We start from the raw sequence: 22,631 nt of genomic DNA, 5'->3' as shown, positions 1-22,631 counted from the left end.
ATGGATCGATGAACTCCATTGTAACAACGCACCTTCGAATTGCATCGGAAACGCTTCTGTATTGCGTCCACCGTATAACCTATCATCGTGTGTTTAGGGTAAATCAGTGGATCGGAAGTTACGTTTCTATGTTTCTCGCCTGTCAGTATAACACTGTGCAAGAGATACAGCAAGATCCTAAAATCATTCGAGTACAAGTAGCGTAAAATGGTCGTTTAAATTTCAATAAATTAACTATTCATACGTTAATTGTACGCGGTCAGGATTAAGGGGTACGGCGATGGAGAAGATTTTGTTAGCTAGATGTTGAGTAAATAATCGAAGATGATAATTTTATAAATGTTTCGTATTTATGATGATGGAAAAGATTTAATTTGAGTTACGTTACGTTTGAATAAGATAGACTTTTCCAAGAGTGGAGGATTTGTAGAGATAGTGGACGTAATAGTAGTATGATTTAATACCTGATGTGTCTTTTTTTTCTTTGACATATAGGTCACTGTGGGGGTAATATTGATCTAGATATAACTATCTTTTCTGAGAAGTACGTATATGCTTATGGGAACTATGTTTGGTTAATCAATAGAGCCATTCTTTTGAGAAATTGAATCTAGAAGAATTTGACGATATTTTGCCTTGTTTCAATAGTACATCAGTTTAAAGAAACGCCTGCGATTATAGTATATAATTGCACATAGGTATATGCAAAATTGCATTTTCAAATAATTAAATCAAAAATATAGGAATGTATCAATGGGAAGAATATTTGTTAAAGATCTTTCCTTTTTAATCAAATTCGTCCAACAACCCCATTCTCGTCAAACATAAAATGAACGGTGCCTTTCTCAAAGAAACAAGAAGAAAATTGCTGTCGTTCTAAAGTTCTTCTCCATTGCTAAACTACACGTTCGTGTTTCTAGTTACACTCCAATTATTCGATTGTAAGAAGCAAGCAATCCCTCCATCCAAGCGCTAGATATAGTTTCTCGAGTAGTTCTCTTCAATACCGTTATATCGATGAACTCTTTTTGAATAAAGTTCACATTTATAAAGCAAACACAATAAAATACGACAGGACAATTGTAATCGATAAATAACATTTTATTAGGATATTATAAGAAGCTAAGATATCGAGTTCTAATTGTGAATATCAAGCGCTCGTCGTTCGAGGAGATTACCAATATTTTCTTCCTTAACAATATTAATTACGAAGTTTCGATACCGTTTATGACATTAAGATCTCTTGATAAAGTTGTATCGTTAAAATCTTACTGTTCCTAGGGAAAATATATAGTTAATATATATAGTTAAATATATATAGTTAAAACCGGAATATATATAGTTAAAACTTCCAGAGGAGCATCTCGCAGACAAATTATTGATTGTTAGTGTCGATTGACTGTAATCGATATTTGGTGCGTGAAGTTGTATGTTTCGTGAACCTGCGTTGATGCAGGGATTCTGTTGCAAATCATAAACTAAAGAGCCACTGGTCAAGGTGAAAGAGGTTCAATAAATCCAGTGTTAGTGTAATTTGACACTTTATGTGCACCGGGTGTATGCAAACAGAGTTTGATGTTCTGAACACCACGGTTGTAAGATTTTATTGAGACCCCAGTATTGTATCCGCACGGTGTGACCCTCTGTTGATGATTGCCCTCTCCACCAGCCGTTTAATCTCATCTGTCTATCGTGCCTTACCGGCCAGGGAGTTTCCCTAACATCTGAGATATCAGATTTGCAGCTCGGAGAGGACAGATAATTCGGAATATCCCAAAGAAGGGCAAGGTACTGGCCGAGCCCCAAATCACTTACATAGAATTACTTACATAGAACAATCACTTACATAGAATTTTTTTTTTCTTTTCTTTTCTTTTCTTTTTTATTTTCTTGTTGAAATTATAATTAATTCTCACGTCGAGAATTTTCAGTTACTTTACTTAGTATTATGCAGTGTTAGCTGATTATTAATAATAAGTTAAGACTTATTATAGATAAATATAATTTACTCACATAGAATAAATTCATTTAATTAATTATGAGATTAATTCACTTACATAATTATGACATACAAGTAAATTTTATAACCACAAATTTTTAAATGTTATACTTTGAATCTGTTCTTACATTTAATTTTAATTTTAATTTTAATTTAAAAAAAAACCTTACAGCCAGTACCTCTAAAATATTCGATAAAAATTCTGATGAAACATTAATTGAAACATCTAAACGCAACAAAGAATGGATATAATTATACAATTTTCCAATATTTCAACATTCATTCATGTACATCGATTTTTATTATCACATTTGTTTCATATCTGAAGAATATGTATTTGTTGGCATCAAAATATTCTCTGTTTCAATCCTTGGTCATTTTAGATCGAGACTTCAAAATCTTCTTGATTAAAATTCTTAAATTTTTTTAAATGAGAATCATTAATTAGAGGACAAAAAGTTGCTTCAATTATTTGAATATTCTGCTATTCATACAATAACATATTTCATTTTAAATTAAAACGAGAATAAATACTATTGTGTATAAATTTAATAGAACGACAAAGTAAATGTACAAAGTAGTTGCAAAGTAAATGAACAAATTGTACGAGGCAACTGTCATTAGCGTAATTTTAACGTGTACATTTACAGTATGATATTAACCATTATTTAGGATTGTTAAAGTGAATTAATGCGTAACTGCGTCATCCACGATTGACCATGATTATGGTAGTGATTATTGCTATAAATGAAGCTTAATAGTTGTCGAAAAGAATCACTCGAAAATCGCGTTCATAAATCATTCTCTCGTCTCGTATCGTGTTCGTCGGGCGGAAAACAAGATTGTGTTTTAAAGAAATCGCGTGTTCCGATTACTATCAAACTTACTGTGTCACTCGCATAGCAGAAGAGAAAGATTAAGATAAGGTCACCAATGAGCAAAACGTTTAACGTATAAGTGTGGTACATTAAAATTGAGTCCGCTGCAACCCTCATGACATTTAAAATCCTACGCGTATATTGAGTAAAGTTGTTATATTAAATATAATCATATTAAATACAAGCTCGTAGGCTGGATTCCCAAATTATTTGGTTAAATACTTTGAATACGAGAATACCGAGTGTTAACAGTAGTAAATCCTCTATATGGTATGTTTACTTTGCTATCTTGAATAGGTAAATAACATTTCACTTTAACACATTTAACCAATATTATACGCATATGCACATAATGTTACTGTTACATATAATGATATATACGTAGATATACACGTTAATTAAATCCTCTATATGGTATTTTTATATCAGTATCGTAAACATTGTAAACCGGAAATCTTTTATTACACACGTACATATACAGTCAATATTATTGTTACATATAGTGATACATACGTTGATCCACACATTAATTAAATCCTCTATATGCTATTTCTACTTTGCTATCTTGAATAGATAAATAACATGTCGCTTCCAGATGTCAAATAATATTTGCCAAATGCACATATAATGATATAATTACATATAATGATAATAACAATATAATAATTATATATAATATTGATAATAATGATATAATTACATATAATGATATATACGTTGATCCACACATTAATTAAATCCTCCATATGATACTTTTGTATCGGTGTCATGAACATTTTTCCCCGAACGACCTTCTATGACGCGTGTACGTATATCGAGAATATTATTGTATTATATATAGTGATACATACGTTGATATACACATTAATTAAATCCTCTATATAGTATTTTTACTTTGCTATCTTGAATAGATAAATAATCTCGAATATAGACATACAGGTACACTTACGTTGATATACACCTTTGTACAAGGTGTCAAAAAATTTTTTATCACGGCGTTTTTTTAAGACGATTTTATAGCTTCGAAATTGATCTTGACACGATTTTCAATGTCAAATTATTTTTCTATTGCATCATGTGATACTCATTAGGAGGAACGAAACTTCTGTTTTCTTAGAAAAAATGTTTGAAATTTCATTAATTCCTAGATTGATTTTATTTATACTTTAAGGTCAGATATGACATCAAATAATGTCAATACTAATATTTAGTTATTTGTCAATTTATAGCATCTGAAAAATAAGATATCTTCGAGACAGCGTGGGTTTTCTTTCCAACTTTCTTAACTTTCAACAATAAAATTTTCGTCAAACGATACAATCTATCCAACAAAGTTCTTGTAGACAGCCAATCTCGTAAGAACATAGATCTTCTTCAAGTATTATTCTTCACAATGCTTCGTGTGGAATTTCTACTTGACGAGTTATTATTAAACGATTAAAAGCTTATTATTATACGATAATGTAATATCGTACAATAGCTTTGATTGGAGATCGGCTGAAATTAGAAAACACCGTGTACGCCGTCTTTTTGTGGTTTGTTTACATCCAAGAGCGCCTAGTAACAATGACGCGAGAAAAGATAAGCAGCGTCAAAACAGAAGTACGGTTTCATATTTCAAGGAGTGGCAATCGAGAGGCCAGAGTATGTGAGCCGAAAAGTGTGTGTGTGTGTGTGTGTGTGTGTGTGTGTGTGTGTGTGTGTGTGTGTGTGTGTGTGTGTGTGTGTGTGTGTGTGTGTGTGCGCATTTACCACTGACGAATATAATATATATTTGAAAGGATGGAAATTTTATTTATCCGACTATATGACCATACTCGGTTAAGTATCAACAGCGACTATCTATCAAAAAGATTAAAAATTTTAGCCATGTGATTTGGTCCCTTAAAGCGGGGATTTTAGAAGTAATATTTTTATAATAAAAGAATTCATGAAAAAGTTGTATTATCATACAACTAATGATAAAATGATCTGGTTCTTCATTATATAATGTTCTAAAATTTGTCGTATATATAGGATGTACAAACCGTGATATCAAGGTATCAGTTCTTCCTTCCCAAGGGACAGTTTCATTAAAATTCTGATAGAATTAAAAATTAATTATTAATATTCTAACAATCATATATGTTAAATACGTTATAGTCAACGATATATACCTGAGCGAATGTAGGGGTGATTCCTTGATAATTATAAATGTCATCAGCCCACATCATTGTGCCACTTCTTTGTACTCCAGCCTCTAGATTAACAGCCTAAACAAACATACGAAATTTTATAGAAGCTGTACAAAATATAGTATATATGCGCAATATTGAAGCGTTCAAGGGGATATAAAGGTAATGTACATCACATACACGTGTACTCTCATGCAACAAAATACAATTAGATTTAATAGTATAAGCTCTTTTATTCATCATAATAGATTGGAAATTTAAGTGTCTTACGAGGGTGAGTAAAAAGTTACCCGCTCTGTCGGTGTAGAATTTATTTTAAGCAATTGTCAAAAAAGACATACATCATTTTTTGACATAATCACTCGATTTCTGTATACACTTTGTCCATTTGCCGAAGGACCTTTGTATTTTCTCATTAAAAAATGTTTTGGGCTGAGCTGCGAACCACGAATGCATCGTCGTCTTCACCTTTTCATCAGCTTTTTCGGCATCCATCTCGCACAAACTTTTTAAAATCCAAATCTGTCGTGCACTATTGCATAAGCAGAGCCGTGGCTGATTTGCAAATGATTTGCCACATTATCCAGTGTCACTCGTCTATTCCATAGAGCATAAGTTCATGAGCACGTTCAATGTTGTCATCGTGGATGTGGACGGGCGTCCAGCTGTTTTTTCATAACACTCGTGCGATCTTCTTTGAACTTTTGTGCCCATTCAAACACACTTCGTGACAAAACACTTTCTCCATAATGTGCATTAAATCTTTGATAAATATAGGCATCAAACATAACCTCCGACCACAAGAAACGAATCACAGCATCCTGCACTGTTTTCCTGCAAATCACCATTGCAAAGCGCCATTACTCGCGCAACGGTCACAAACGAATTGACGTAACACAAAGAAACCTGCGCAGCAGCACTGAACAGATATTGACGTCATACGAAGAGTGCAGATGGATCAATACGGTCGACAGAAGTTTTAACTATCTGGAGTGCGGATAAATTTTTACTGAGAGTCGTATAGGAATCTATAATCTGTAAGTACACCTTTGGCTGAATGGAAATTTCTCTTACATATAGTCAAAAATGCTGAAACTGTGTATTGAATTGGAAAGTGATAAAAAATAAGTGAAGTTTCGAGGTTGCATGTGATTGCATGAGTACACAGGACGTTTTTAGCGAATAAAAAATAATTTTGAAAGACACGAGACTTATCTTGTATTTTATGCACTCTCTGTGTCCGAATTTCCAGAAGCTCTCTATCTTATGAAGTGTTTTAGATTAGCCGGAAAATTTTGTACGTACGTACAAGAAGTATACGATCTAAGTGGAATATTCCATTATTCTCTTGATACAACAGAAACGAAATTTACAGAACTTCTCAGAAAGTTGGTTTATTATTACCAAATTAATAGAATTAATACACGTTTATCATCTTTACATACCTAAGTCGTGGAGGTTTATCGTGCGTAAAAAATTAGTGTCGTTTCAAAGTTACATTTCGTACATTTTAAGCCTATAATTTGTAACGTACAAAACAATGTAAATTTGAGCTGTTTCTTATCTCCACAATAAGAAAATCCAACTTTACGTTTTTTACACAATGATATTTATGGAACAGTAATATCATATTATTGCATCGCTTGGAGAATGAAGTCAAGGTACGATGTGACCCTAGTGTAAACGCTGGGATACCCAGCTGTGCCGCACTTATAAGCATAAGACACAATACCTATTAAATACGAGGTTAATTCATGTTGTATCAGCAGTGGTCCGCCGCGGTCAGCCTGAAAGGATCGTTAAATTTTTAATCAAAGATACTGAAATATATCGATCGAATTGTATTGAAATTATACTTATATACAGTAATAATCTTCTATTGATTTGTGTATTGAAATACTCCAATTTATAACGTACATGTTATATGTATTTTGAGCAAAACTAAGATTAGAAGGAAATTAGATTAAATACCATAACGAGGTGTGAGAAGTGGGCAAAACTATTAAATTGTGTTTATCTATTATTTTTAATGTTTAAGACGTCGATTTGATGTTAATTCGAATCGACGTGTCTTCAGATACCGTATAGTTTGTAGTAACTCTGTAACTTAATTACCGTACAAGAATCCTCTCCACCCTGAGCATGTTCGGCGCATATTATACCATCAGTGATATCAGGTGCATTAGGAAATTTGGAATAAGCTATTTTGCATTCGGCGTTCTTAATCACTGGCATTTGTACTTCCATTAATGCATTACGTCGTGGTCGTCCTACGAAGAAAATAAGAAAGATATTTAAGACTGGAACTATTTAATTTTATTATAAAATTGATATCACTTACTATATCTTAATGCTCCCGATCCAGCAACAAGGGGGTTATAGCCGACGAAGTTGCTCTTTCGTAGGGGCTCTTTCGTACAAATGGGATATACGTACCCTGAAAAATAAAAAAATAAATGAAAATGCAGGAAACGAATGACCAAAAGTATGAGAAAGAATTATACACGCTTTATGACACAATATATGTGTACAGTAAGAAATTTCAGGATATGATACTTCAGTAATACTCAATAGCATATATATATATATATATTTGAGGACTTACTCGAAAATGGCACCTCCTCCACCAATCTAAGAATGGCAATATTATGATTGTGTATGTTTTCTATTCCATCCATATGTGCACAATGTGCTGCGGTCAAAACATGCCTAGCCGATATCAGGGAACCTCCGCACTTCCATAGTGGTTTGTCTGGGTTTCGGGGATTACGAAAACCTAATGCAGCGATCCATGGCCAAGCGCCTAAAATGCAATAGTCATAGTTGTGAATATACATAATTTTTTCTCACATAACGGGTAACAACGATTATTACCTATTCGATATTCGATCATACAGCAGACGATAAGTACATACGTACAAATACTCTGAAATAGAGATTTGATAAAGACAGAAATTAAATTTTTATTCCAGTGGAATACAAATTATTAAATAATTCTATATAATTTCTATTTGAACTATACTGAACTATAAAGTTCAAACGTGTAATTTCTGCCCTAACAGTTTTTGATCTCTATCCATATTATTACTCCTATATCAACTTTTCATTTCAAGCAAAAAGATACTCTTCCTAACATGAAGTAAAAGAAAGAAATAATTCAAGTTAATAAGTAAAGTTACTACCGATAAAATCATAGCATTATTATTTAGTCTAATTGAAATGTACATTGATGTGCTGTTTAATGCCTTTAAAGTTCATTCTTTGCAGTAAATGGCTTATTATTAATCGGAAAGAAAGACATAAAACGTACCAAGTTCAGCTGGTTTACCATCGACCACCCTGGTATGAGAGACGCTGCTAAAACCACAGTATGGTGGTCGCAAAGCCTTATACTTATACACAGTTTTTATTAAAATTTCTCTCTTCTCTTTGTTTGGATCGTTCGGACAGCAAACGATCGTAACATTGCCCTGGTATCTGCACACTGATCGTCTATAAAAATCGGTGGCTGTACGGTACTGTATCTGCCATATTTCTTGCAGAGGTTTACATTTTCTGTAGTCAAGGCACCTGCCTTCTTGATTGTCCGGTGTGGTACATTCTGGATCAAACAATTTTAAAACATTTATACAGTTCAAAGATGCGTAAGAAAGCGACACCGATTACTCAACTTTCGAAGTAAAAGGCCGATCAAGTCCACCGGATTGCCCTACAGACACGTATTAATCCGTAAGAGTTAGTCATCATGTTGATAATAATTATCTAAAGAAACTTTTCACGTGAAAATATAAAATTTTAATTGATTAGATATTGTGTTAGCCATACTTAAGAAAGAAAATGAAAATGAATGAAATGAAAGAAAAGGACTACCTTCAACCTCATGTTTTAAATAAACACTTTGTCAGTTTTGCGGTAAATAAATTCTTAGGAATTCAGGACAGTTTTTAGTGTGAATCATTTTGTTTCGACCGTTCGCGGAGAGACGCGATCGCGAGATAGCACGTCAACGAGAGTTGTAAGTTCCCGTTACGATTAAATAATCGACGCCACGAACTGATCGATCCCCTTATTTCGATTATGATAATAAGGGTAGTTCAACGAAATTCCACAGAATTAACACAAATAAATTAATGTTTATTTCAACAACTTATTAACTAGAAAGATATAAATGGAACAAAAAAAATGTAACTGCGTTTTGGTTGATAAGTAATGCGCGACATACCACATGTGTTGACGGTTCGACATCTCGAAAAGTTCTGAACGCCTTTCGATTTTTTTCGTTTTTTCTGGAAGGCGACCCCCACTACGTTCGGATCACGCCACATTCTTTTACGCGAGGTAAAATACGGGCCACGAGTCGACGTTTCTGGAAGTCGCCCTGCTTAATGAACCATGCGCTTGCCACTACAATGTTTGTTTGCCGGGCAGACACGACGATCCATCTGCGACATTATAGTGCCGCGATCGATAGTTAAGAATATGACCTATGGTAAGCCGCATGGCGTAACATTCTCCCCCCGTTGAGAGGGTACCGATCAAACTAGGGAGGTGTGGTTGAAGTTCCCATCTTATTTCGTCTCGGTGGCTAGTTGTTCGGGTTTCTCGAGATCGGGTTGAATTGGCAGTGGGACAAGCCTTTTGACGCCCCGATCCAAAATGCTCTTTGCCGTCTGAACTGTAGCTGTCCGGATGACACCATCGGCGCCTGGATGAATCTTGATAACTCGGCCCAGAGGCCAATGCATGGAGGGAACGTTGTCCTCTCTGAGGATGACGATTGTGCCCTTTTGGATGCTGTGTCCACCCTTGCTCCATTTATTGCGGTTGGTTAGCTCGTTCAAATACTCCTTATGCCAGCGGTTCCAAAAATGTTGTTTAAGCTGTTGGATATGCTGCCATTTGGAGAGTCGGTTCGATGGAATGTCCCTGAAATCTCGATCACGTAAGCACATTAATGAATCGCCAATGAGGAAATGTCCGGGAGTGGGGGCTAGGAGATCATTTGGATCGGTGGAGATAGAAGTTAGAGGGCGGGAATTGAGGACTGCTTCTATTTCTATGATAAGAGTATTACGGTGTTAAGCTCATATGTTTCTGTTTCTCCACTCGCGCTGCGCCATAATATCCTTTGATATTTCCGATCCTCTGGTCGTACGAGGAATTGCCGATACAGGAATTTTCTCGATGTCGCCAGTGAGTACGTACTGATGAGCGCGGAATCTAATTAATATGCAAAATAAATTGTGAATTGATTCGAGAATATAGGATTTCCCCATTTTCATGATTATCGTGATTTTTGTATAAATATATTTTTTAAGATACTAATAATTAGGTACTTATAAATTAGTATTATCAATTATTTTGCATTTATAATTCCGCCTCTAGTATAAGTGTTAATTGAAAACTAACTTTATGTTTGAAAAAGTACTAGCAAAGTCGTTGAGTAACAAGCCACTGATGCTAACACAAATAGCATTGTCGTAATTAAATATTTCTAAATATTCATTTTTCATTTTGAACCTGTAGAAACAATTTATTATATATACTATTAGCTAAGTAATTGCATATTTAATTAAGTCGAAATATAAAACTTAGTTATTTTAATAATTTAAAAAATAAAAAACTGACAAACATTTCAATTTAATTTATGGTTGGAACAAAAGACAGTTATTCTTCATTAATTGAAATATTGCAATGCAGAGTACTTTCCAAAATACGCCGAGAGTATTCCTGATGGTGAAACGAGCGTTGCTTCATCGAACGCAGCTAAAGAAAACAACATCTATGTAGTTGGTGGTACGATGCCTGAAATAGAGGGCGCTAAATTGTACAATACCTGTACTATTTGGGGTCCCGATGGAACTTTGATAGCAAAACACCGAAATGTAAGTAATATATTCCTTTATGGCTTTGAATTTGAAAATATTGGGGTGAAGAAAGTGACTCTATCTAGGAATAATTTAGGAATATACATATGTACATACGTATACTATAACCAATTCTATAATTTACGGTTTATAAAATACGTTATGATACGGGAAACGCCCATTTTTGTTGTAATGTGTTTGTGTTGTATAAATTTTTCACATACTTAAAATATTATTATACTTATTTTTTCTCCTTTTTAAACATTATTAAATGATAGGATTTTTTAATAAAAGAAAGTGATAAAAACGCTGTTATAGTCAGTTATAGTCGCCAGTTGTCCTTGCTAATGGTTGCTTGTTGTCGCTAGTTAGTTCTCGTTATCGTTATGTATTCCATCAATCACGCGAAATTTAACGTATGGGAATTTATTCTTCTTTATTCTTTCTGTAGGGAGATTTTTTAAGACGAGGAAAATATAGAATATTTTAAGACGACGGTAAGGTTTGAATTTAAGTAACTGTTTTATGATACAACAAAGTGGAAAGACGATTTAATTTTATAAAGTTTAGGGTAATTTTTTAAAAAACTTCGAATTTAAAAGATTCAAATAGATATCTTAAACGTAATTAAACCCTCCATATCGTAAGAAATTAAATGAAACTGCGCAACAAAGTTGATACATTTAATGTATTATTTTAAACATTTATTTAAAAACATTTATTTAAAATTTAAGTGTAGGCGTCGACGCGCGCGCGCCATTCGAAGCATTTGTCAGTTCGTTACATCTGCGGTAAAAGTTGTAACTACGAAGAAGCTTAACATATGGTGCGTCTCAAGACGACAGTAAAAAGTATTAAGAGATTTTTCGAGATTTTTTCTTTTAAGTTTCCAAGTACTTTTTCTATTTAACTTCTTTTTTTTTTTTTGTTGCATTTTCTAACAATATTCGATAAATAGAGACGAAATATGACAGTTCTTAGTTCGGGGATTTATTGGTTCGAAAGTTACTTGAAAAGTGTTTCTGGAGTTCGTGCGGTTAATACTTTTAAACTTTTACCGAGTACGACTTATTCCGTATGGCTGGACAAATCTTTGTTGATACTGTAAGCGTAACTGTAAGCGTCCGGATATTGTCTTGTGGAGATAGAAAAATACACGAAGTATTGATTGAACTACATATTTTTTTAATTCTTTTTTAATTCTTTTAGTTCTTCATATATTGATAATAAAACGATATTCCGCTACTTTGAGCACAATATAGTAATGTTTAAATAAATAATAAAATTTACGCATTTCGTCTTCATGCGTCGATAAGAAAATGCAAAAAAAGTTAAAGAAAGATGATGCGCAGACGCGAAGTTTAGTCAGCAATAATATTTAAAACCTCTAAAATATATTGTACACATTTATTTGCAAATAAGCTCAATGAAATTGAACTGTAACTGTGTTTCCAATAATGTCTTCGATGTATTGCTCGCCATTATGTCGGATTAACAGCTCTAAGTGATCGACCTTAATCACTAAATGTCGGCCGTGATTCAGTGGTATAGCTTTACATATGACGGACATCGTAGGCGCTTGTAAGACGTCCATTGTGAAACGTTTCCAATAGCACCGTTTATGCACCGTTTATGTGATGGTGAAATCTGAATATATATATCGCTGAAATATATATCGCTTATCACTTGAGTCTGACACGATCGTTTTTAAATAGAATCACAATTTTTTATTCTTTACAAAATCAGTCTTTAAAGATTATGTGCAAATAAAATAGATAAATAGATAAATGGTTGTAGAAACTTATAAAACAGATATTACAAGTATATCTAAATAAATGATATATTTATAAATTGTAATATTTGATCTAAAGTTTAAATAAATAAAAGAGATACTCGTGACTTACAATAAACGTATTTTTTTTTTCAATTTTTAAACAAAGCAAAAGTGGATAACAATTTTTCAAAATGTAAAAATCAACACAATGGTTGGTTTCTTTAATTAATCAATAACGTTTAAAGTTAATTAATGTCCAGAGTGGTTTGTACATTTTGTATTTCGCCGTATTTCAACGTTCGATGTGTAAATAGAACTTGATGCCTGAAATATCGAAAAAATAATTAAATCCGATCGTTCCGTCGAATTTGCAAATTGTATACTCGTGTAAAATCGAGTGCGCTTGTGTATGCTGATACGAAAAGTGGTAGTATATTTTTCTTTTTTCGATTATCGTTATCACTTTTTGTGTGGAAAAATTAATTCCGTGAAATGGAAGTGCAATCAATACGGCTTATCACGAAATAATAGCACAACGACGGTACATATTGGTATTGACGTCAGCTTCACAAAATTTCCCGAGTATCGCGGTCGACTATTTGGGTTAAGAATTCATTTTCAAGGTTCTACAAGCACGAGTATCTTATGGATATGAAATTTTCAGTGTACATTTTAATAACCATATTCCATATTGCATGCTGCGGTCCAAGAAAAATCCGCAGTTAATATTCTGCTAATCCCTGCTGCTTTTAAAGACCATAAGTAGTCGTCCGTAAGGTTTAAAAGATTTCGAGTAGATTTGTATTACGTATTTTATCTTCTAATTTTTAAAGAGAGGATCGTGTTTAATTAATTGAAAATGACGAAACTGTAATGGGACATTATTATCAAATATTAAACGTGGTTCCATTGGGTACTTTTATGGTCTTTGCGAGATATATATGCATTATACGTTGCTATTGGCAACGCGTAGCGATGAACGATGGAGAGCAATACCTTCGTTATCTCGTCTCGGTTGTGTACATATCAGTAATGCACAGTACTCGTACTAAATATCTTACAAATTCCATACAGATTTTCAGATTAGTTTCGAATAATACCAACACGACCATGATAGTCACAGTACAGTATTAAATGGTGCCACTATGCATAATACACTCCTAAAATGTTTCTACAAATATATTTGTCCGAATATTTTTGTCAGCTACTATATCCTAACCACGATTTATTAAACAATATATAGATTTAAAAAAGAATATATAACGACATTACTTGTTTAGGCTAGATTGGTTTAACTTGTATAGTTTTAGTAACTGTGTAAGATCAAACAAGAACTTATCGTTAGTTTGGCGAGATTTGATTACACGAAGCAACATAATTGCTTTGAAACTCAGGACAGAAAACAATGTCAACCGGTAGACGCGTTTGTCTGGTGAACGTGTAACGCGTGAATAATAGATAGCGACAATCACGCGAACGCTAGTTACAGCTGACTTGGCTTACATTGTAGCATTCAAACTAGAGTATACGAGCCGTAAGCACTATTGAAAGTTCAAAGGCCGACTAGTGAGCTTCATCCTATCTCATTTTTTAATCAGGCGATGGATCGACGAATCGTATTGATTTCGAGGATTATTATAGTTCTGTGGAAATTTTAAAGCGCGGTTTGTCTAATCTTGTCTCGTTAGCTACAGACTCTTTGGCGAGCAGCCTGAAACTTGATCCAGTTTCGAGAAAATGAAAAATTCGTTTCTTCTCTTTGCTTCCCTGTTCCTTCTTTCCTCCTTTTTCCCTTTTTACATCGCGTTAAGACCCGTTAAATAATATTGACTGCCGTGGACGCTGGCTGAGAAGTGCACTTTATAACTAGCTTTAAAATCACTGACGTCGATGAGGACAAAGGTAAGTTAGAGGGTCATTTATCTGAGCTGGTGTTATTCGACCTGAACTCTGCAGCTTTTCACAGTTTCTTTCGTTTTTCTTTTAAGAGCAGAGATGTTAACTGGTCTCTTGTTACGTGTAAGAAAGTACGTGTATGTACTAAAGCTTATTTATCACCAATTGGTTGCTCAAAGTCGAGATATACATACCTATATTATATTAATACGTTACAGAAGATTACGCGTTAGTTAGCTTATGAGAATTTATAGTGTGTCACAGATCACAAAAGCAGAATGACTACTTTTTCATAAACGATATATGTATATGAATTGAAAGTTTAACTATTACGTCACATACTTCTCTCGATAAACGTCGTCGAGTGCATATTGTTAAAGAATATTAGCCATTTGAATTCAATAGTTTCGAAGATACTAATGCTTCTGTGAAGTTTTTGCAGGCTGTTAATTTTTTATTCAGATACTACAAATTTTAAATAACTTCGATTAGAAATAAAAATCACATTACATTAACGCGTAGAATGTAACGTAACGTAGATAATGTAAATATAAATTATATTACAAGGAAACAATACGGTAATTGTAGGTAATGTGAAACATTCTGGTTAAAATTGCATCCTTTGAAGGCTAGGACACACAGTACTTACGAAGTAGATTAAGTAGCAAATGGGGTACTTAAGAAAATTCATGTTGTCATTGTTTAATAAACATCTTCAGCTAATAGCTTTCTGCAAAAGCTGGTTTAAGTTATGCTAGCTTATTCCTTATTAATTGCAATTATATTGTTCGTATCTCCTAGAGGATTAACAATCCATTTTTATAATGGATAATAAAAGTAAATTCCTATTAGGTTGTCCCAAGTTTCTTTCGCTTTATAAAGAAATGACAGTTATGTTATTCTATATTATTTTATATTAAATTGGAAAAGTGCTAAAATATTTGATAAAAATGTTAAGAAATTCTGATATTGATTTAAGCGTATCGATTTATCTGCTCTTCATATTTGATCAAACAGAAATTGTTAATTATGATTTCCACTTAAAAGCGGATTGCATATTATGAGGATAAATTATCAAATTCATCTCTAATATACACATTAGAGAATCATTCATAGCCGTAATCCTGTTTACCGCTAACATTCCTGGTACTCAATCATTCATTAGGAGACTGCTCTAGCCGCACAGAATACACCTGTAAATAATTAATCGCCATTAATATTCCATCGACTTTTGAAAATCCCTCATGTGATCTATTTCATGCGATGAGAATATGTATAAATTGAGATTGCGATCGACCATCCTCAGTCGGATAAATCGAGTGATTCAAATTATAACACAAAAAAAAGTTAAAACTAGTTACATTATCTTTTTCAATTTTTATGTATTATTTGGCGGAAGAAACTTTGGTAATTAGTAAGTAAAGTTCACCTCCTTAATGTTAATGATTTTAATATGTTATTAAGCTCAAAGTTCTAAGGAATTTTCTATATATATATACATATACATAACTGTGTGCGTATATATATAATATACGTATAACAGCCAAAGTTCAGCTCTCAAGTGTACGCAAAACTTTTATGTTCATTTTACGCTATACCAGTATGTTTCATGAATTTGTTTGCTAACAGTATCGAAACAAATAACAAGCAGAGGACGAGCTATTCATGAATTGTTTTGCCAGCGTGTACGCTCCCAATATTTTCTATTTGAGAAAACATACTTGTTGCTATTGCAACTACAAATATTTTTACAGTCGACGCTTTTGCCGTGAATCATTGGCTAACATGTAAAATCGAGAAAAAACATGGTTTATTGTGATGGAAATGTGGAAAACCGCAAAACCGATATAGAAGGGAAAATAAAGGAAAGGAAGGTAGGGATAAGTAGAAGCTTGGGGCCAAGTTTAATTCACTGAAACCGAGCTGCTTGTATTATCACAAAACAAAATTGCCAGTACGTCATTTCCGTACTCTCGTCCTCGCGAAAATGGTTTTGCTCGTGAAGAAAAAAACGAAGAGACAGGGAAGAGAGGAAAAAGCAAACGGAGAGCGCTTTTAAAAAGCTGGCGAACCGTGTGTTACCACAACGAGACACGCGGTGCTATTTGTCGCTTTAAATTGTGTCGCAACTCGTTTTTGAGATCTTTGCCAGGGATGCGTTAAAACACGCTGCAAATATATTTCTGGCTTTTCTGGGGTTTAACTGAAATATGACAAATAACGTTGTAAAACATATGTACTTATGACTTACAGAGTAATTGAGTGTACAAAATATAATAGCCAGCGATTTAGGGCTTTAAAAGATCAAAAGAAAAGAAAAGAAAAGAAAAGAAAAGAAAAGAAAAGAAAAGAAAAGAAAAGAAAAGAAAAGAAAAGAAAAGAAAAGAAAAGAAAAGAAAAGAAAAGAAAAGAAAAGAAAAGAAAAGAAAAGAAAAGAAAAGAAAAGAAAAGAAAAGAAAAGAAAAGAAAAGAAAAGAAAAGAAAAGAAAAGAAAAGAAAAGAAAAGAAAAGAAAAGAAAAGAAAAGAAAAGAAAAGAAAAGAAAAGAAAAGAAAAGAAAAGAAAAGAAAAGAAAAGAAAAGAAAAGAAAAGAAAAGAAAAGAAAAGAAAAGAAAAGAAAAGAAAAGAAAAGAAAAGAAAAGAAAAGAAAAGAAAAGAAAAGAAAAGAAAAGAAAAGAAAAGAAAAGAAAAGAAAAGAAAAGAAAAGAAAAGAAAAGAAAAGAAAAGAAAAGAAAAGAAAAGAAAAGAAAAGAAAAGAAAAGAAAAGAAAAGAAAAGAAAAGAAAAGAAAAGAAAAGAAAAGAAAAGAAAAGAAAAGAAAAGAAAAGAAAAGAAAAGAAAAGAAAAGAAAAGAAAAGAAAAGAAAAGAAAAGAAAAGAAAAGAAAAGAAAAGAAAAGAAAAGAAAAGAAAAGAAAAGAAAAGAAAAGAAAAGAAAAGAAAAGAAAAGAAAAGAAAAGAAAAGAAAAGAAAAGAAAAGAAAAGAAAAGAAAAGAAAAGAAAAGAAAAGAAAAGAAGAAAGATAATATGTTGCGGCAGTTTAAGTCGATCTAAGAAAATAGATAACGGGAGGGGGGGGGGGAGGGCAAAGCTAGTTAATCTGGAAAGAATCCAAGCGTCAATTTCAAGCATTTACAGAGAATCAAGCGGGCTGGTTAAGGTCGTGAGTTGAGCAATTATCCCGCGTTAGGTTCAATCAGGTTAGTCCCACGCGAAATTGATCCAACCATGCGAAAACGAGTGTATTCTGATTTCTGTTGCAGATATTTCTGGATTGTTGATTTGTTTCCGCTTGTCATCGAAATTTTTTACCAACAATGAACGTGTACGTGAAAGCAATCATAATTGCGGTAATCATAATAGTGTCGGTTCTTCTTTATATTTTCCAGTTTGCAAAGATTGGTAAGTTGATACTGATTAATTATGCGATCGAAATCCTATATAATGGCTACAAAAAATATTTGCATCATTATTCTCGTTTCCTAATGAATCGCTGTTTTAATCAAGTTTTATATTGCATCAAATTTCTGTAGTTACACGAAAGTACTAAATTATAGAAAACTTGATATACACGGATTTAATTAATTGATAAATTAGCCAATATATAGGCATTATTATTTATTATATTATATATTATAGGCATTATATATTAGTAATGTATATATACACTTTTGAATTTTAGCCTTCTTAGCCTTCTATTCTTATATCCTTTAAACGTCATTTCAAGCTACAAGCTACTTTAACTCAAATAGCTCGATTTCAAGTTCTAACGTATACTGTAAAGCACACTTGCGAAGTGAAACAGTAAACACGATATGAAAACTCTCTCCCCAGTAAGAAATCGAATATCCAATTTCAATCGTGCTTCATCGATGAAGCATCAATGCTACGTAAAAGCATCGTGGCAGCCGCAATGCGGATCCGTTGAACAAAAATTTCCTGGCGCGATCGTTTTCGTAACGCTATTAGCCGTTTCAGTATCAGGGATGTTTTAAAAATCCGTATCGGATTGTACCATGAAGCGCAATAGCGCTTCGTTTATTTATTTACGAGAAGTGCCGATCAACTCGATTGCACTGCTCTTTTTTTTTTGTCGAAACATACCGTTCAACGCGTTCACGCTTCACTTCATCAGCTATATCAGAAACGTTACACTAAAGAGTCAAAAGGTTGCCAAATATTCGTGCTTTACCTTTTGTTTGTGTGACGTTCTGTAATTGGTTTTCCAATTCAAGAGGTAATTTATACATTAGTTTTTTCTTTATTTGGTTTACGATTATTTGAAAGAAAAGTAATTACGAGAGGAAACTCTGATAGACTAGCGGCAAGCTACGTTCGGAACCGAGCGCGTTGTGAATTGACAATCGTAACCAAACATCGCGACACAGTTCACCACACTACGTGTACAGCATGATCACGCTGAGTGGCGTTGAAACGGTTAACGTAACTGCGCGTACGACCGTCGAATGGCAAAGATATTCAAGCTGAGAATCGTTTTCAGATGTTACAAACAGCTGTGTTGACTTTCAAGGAGAAACCATTCGACATGATCTTACGTTTGAGCCGGGACCTTCGGTTTGCAGTTTCTGCACCTGCTATAATTCGAGGCTGAAGTGGTGCCAGTCGATCGTATGCGACCCGCCCGTAGTGAGTATATGCTCATTACTTAAACACTTAACACAACCAGAGAGAAACTAAAGCACACCGTTAACGCTTGCACGCTGGTCGTTAAAGCACATGCTACGCGAATAGGGTACACAACGATTCATCTAACTTGCCTTGAATTACTTTTACAAAGAGAAACATGGACAGGAATAATTTTTTGTTACGAGTCGTTTAATTTATTCGTTCGTTAGAACGATTGGTCTGACAAATTCAAAGTCTTGTTCCGTATAAATATTTTTAAACAAGTACGTCATAAGCTTTGTATATTTTTTTTATCGCAACGAAACTGTTCAGAGAAATGTTGAAATTATTAATTACAAAAGAAGACATTTACGTTGTAAAAATGTTAGCGAAAACATTTGTGAAAAAGTTACTTTGTTATAAATTCTACAAAAAGAAATATTGAAAATCACGCGCCATTTATTCAGTTGCACGTATGAAAAGTATTTTGCATTCGCGCAAAAGAATCCCTTAAGGATACATATTTTATAATAATTGGAGTGTCAAAGTTATTACGCGGATTGGCGTATACGTGCCTTTTAATGAAACTAGGTTATTCATTTGTTATTCGTTCCTAACTTTCAACTTTATGATTTTTGCGGAATAAAATTTTATATTCCGGTTCAGTTTATAAATGATTCATTTTGAATTTAATAAAATTAGAGTTACAGCAGTGCAATTTAATAAAGAACAAATAATCATTTGTACTTTATTAAAATGTTCTTTTAGCGTCTCGTTTTAATATTTCTCTAATAATATTTTGTTAACCGTTATATTTAAATGAAGGTTTTCAAAGCAGTTCAAAGCAGAGACGTACTTTAACGTAGGAAATGGACGTACATTTATAATGAGAATTCAGAAGCAAAAATATTTCATACAAAAATAAATATTCCCCATGTAAATAGGTGTAAATAGCTACGTTATGACTTTTATATGTATCTAACGTTTTTCCATGCAAGCTAACGTATATTTGCTTCTTCGCTTCTTCGATTCTGAGTAGTAAAACCTGGCATTCATGCGGTTGATAGGTAGTTACGCGCTGACAACGAAAAACATAAAATGAATAAAAAGCATGAGCCATCCTATAAAAAAAATAAAGCTGCTTTTATCTTTCATTATATATTCGTCAGAATATTGTTAATAAATATTTAAGTTCAGATTTCAGCTTAAATAAATGCATAGGATTGGACATTTATTTATATATGTATCTGTGAACGCTTTTTGACATAAAATTTTTATAACGACTAAAATGACATATTCCGATATTAAATTAATTTGATGAGAATAAAAACTGAATTTTTTAAACGAGATTTTGTATGAAGTTACATTTATTGGGAAAAATTCATTCTTTTATAATATGATAAAACGAGACTCATAGTCTGTATAAATCATTTCATGGAATATTATGTGTATGTACATGTGTTCTACGCTTTTATTATAAAAATGCTAAATGAACATAACGATCAAACGCATCGACAAATGCATTGAACATATCGATTGTTATTTTGAAAAATTGATTATCTTTTATTTGTTTCGAACTACAAATTGATTGAGACATTCGTGTTTGCTAAATTGCGAATTTAACGCAATGAAGTCGTCTGAATCCCTTGCGAGCATGTAAATATAGCGTCGAATTAACAGGTCAATTACTTGAGGTTGGAACTGAAAGAAAGAGAAAGATGGAGGAGGTCTTGCCTTTGAATGCTGGACACTTCTAAAGCCCACAGTTCGCTGAAATTGCCAGAGAATTCAATTAAATGGCAAATTAAACCATTGAACTGAATCTGTTTCCAATCGTGAGCTTGGAGGTTCTACCCTTTGAATTTTTAAACCAGTCACCCTTCTTTTGTACGTATGGTAACGAATATAATTCATAAACTAATGAAGTGTGTAATTCAATTGAAAGCTCTTTTCACTGAATCCAGTTTAGACTAAGAAAAATGATATAATAACGAAATTATCAATTTACAATTTATAGAGCGTATACTTTATTCGAAAGTGAAGTTTATTACTGCAAATATTAGTTGGCTATTTATAGCCTGTTTGAAAAGGTGATTTAATTTCGATTGATTTTCGATAAGTTTTTGTTGGTTTACTCAGGTTAATTAATCTCCAATAAAATAGAAATACCAATCCGGTAGTATAATTGCTTTCTTGCTTATTACCTTTTTACTAATTAGCGATGCACGATTCCAGACCAGTAAATATTTTTCCATCGGGAGAAGTCAGGTCGAGAGATGCAAGATTTATACGCTCGTTCTGTCAGTTATCCCAGTGTCTGTTACGCGATAGAAAATGAACGAACTGAATAATAAATGCATTATCGGCATGAAGATTGCTTGATGTAGGCCACCGCTTTTTTTTCTATCCTTCCGATACCATTTTTCTTTTTTTTTCTTCTTTTTTTTCTTTTTTTTTTTCTTTTTTTTTCTTTTTTTTTTTTTTTTTTTTTTTTTTTTGCGAAACACTTTGCTAGTCGTGAGAAGCAGCAATTCGGTAATACGAGCGGTAATACGAGCGGTAATACGAGACAAAGCGATTCAGAACTCGAATTCATTTGTTGGAACGACGCCATGGGCAAAAGTAGATAATGGAAAACTTTCTTCCAAAGACCATTTGATAGCGCCGACGTAATCAAGAGTGTGACGATATTGCCAGAGACGTTTCTGCAAATAGAAGACTAACTTATTTACGAATTGCCGTAACACGATTGCCGCTGGTAGTATGGTTAGTAATCGCTTTATTGAATTTTCGCTTGATGTGACATCGTCGAGAGTTTCTAGCGAAATTCTTCTCCCTGTAAAACTATGTTTCTACAGCAATGGCTGTAATTTTCGAGTTACCGTTTGCGAAGAAATCTTTTTCTTTGTTACGTGTAATAGATTATTTTTAAGTTTTAAGTTTTAAATTACATTGGTAACCTTCTATAATTTATTACTCGAAGGTGGTAATTTTTTCTTAAATAGTTTGTTTTTCCTATAATTTATTATAATATATTTTACTACAGAATCCTCAAAAACATGATGTATGTATATATATCCTGAAATATTATCAGTCTATTGTCAAGTTATAGAACATTATGGAAATTGCCAATTAAAGTCATAAAAAACAAAAAATAAGGAAGTTCGTTAAAATATGTGATTTTCCAATCAAGATATAGAATTTATTCGAGTAATATAGATTACGGTAGAGATGGTGACGGTAACAATGAGTGGACTGATTCTTCGTGCGAAAACAAATTGGAAGCGCAGAGCGATGTATTGTTTCAGCGAATATCGATTTTAAAGCACGGTTTTAAAGTACGTGTGCGTTTGACTAGGTGTGTTAATTAATATTGCTGTCTGATTTTCGATATGTAAATACAATATCTACATATCTTTAA

The 22,631-nt window shown here is 33.1% G+C and overlaps 1 protein-coding gene and 1 long non-coding RNA gene across 11 annotated transcripts in view; both read right to left on the bottom strand.

The window, feature by feature from the left end:
* LOC126877002 (venom serine protease Bi-VSP-like) overlaps positions 1–22,631 on the bottom strand; it is a 164,793-nt gene that overhangs the window by 47,166 nt on the left and 94,996 nt on the right. For 3 of the 10 annotated variants that reach the window (XR_007694673.1, XR_007694672.1, XR_007694670.1), the window contains exons 2-3: positions 7,926–8,180; positions 7,662–7,854 (exon numbers count right to left, since the gene is read on the bottom strand). The gene's annotated coding sequence lies outside the window, so the exon portion shown is untranslated. Of the gene's footprint in view, positions 1–5,565; positions 6,087–7,661; positions 7,855–7,925; positions 8,181–8,276; positions 8,780–9,273; positions 10,160–22,631 lie in introns of those variants that run through there. The other 7 variants (XR_007694669.1, XR_007694668.1, XR_007694671.1 and 4 more) reach the window with 6 other exon arrangements.
* Positions 4,630–5,556, bottom strand: LOC126877013 (uncharacterized). The gene is made up of 3 exons (XR_007694681.1): positions 5,342–5,556; positions 5,034–5,129; positions 4,630–4,957 (listed from the first exon to the last, which is right to left on the bottom strand). It is a non-coding gene; the product is annotated as an uncharacterized LOC126877013 (long non-coding RNA).

This window comes from Bombus huntii, unplaced genomic scaffold, assembly GCF_024542735.1.
Source record: "Bombus huntii isolate Logan2020A unplaced genomic scaffold, iyBomHunt1.1 ctg00000110.1, whole genome shotgun sequence".
NCBI lineage: Eukaryota > Metazoa > Arthropoda > Insecta > Hymenoptera > Apidae > Bombus > Bombus huntii.
Note: the sequence above shows the minus strand (reverse complement) of the source record. Positions and strands in the feature narration are given on the sequence as shown.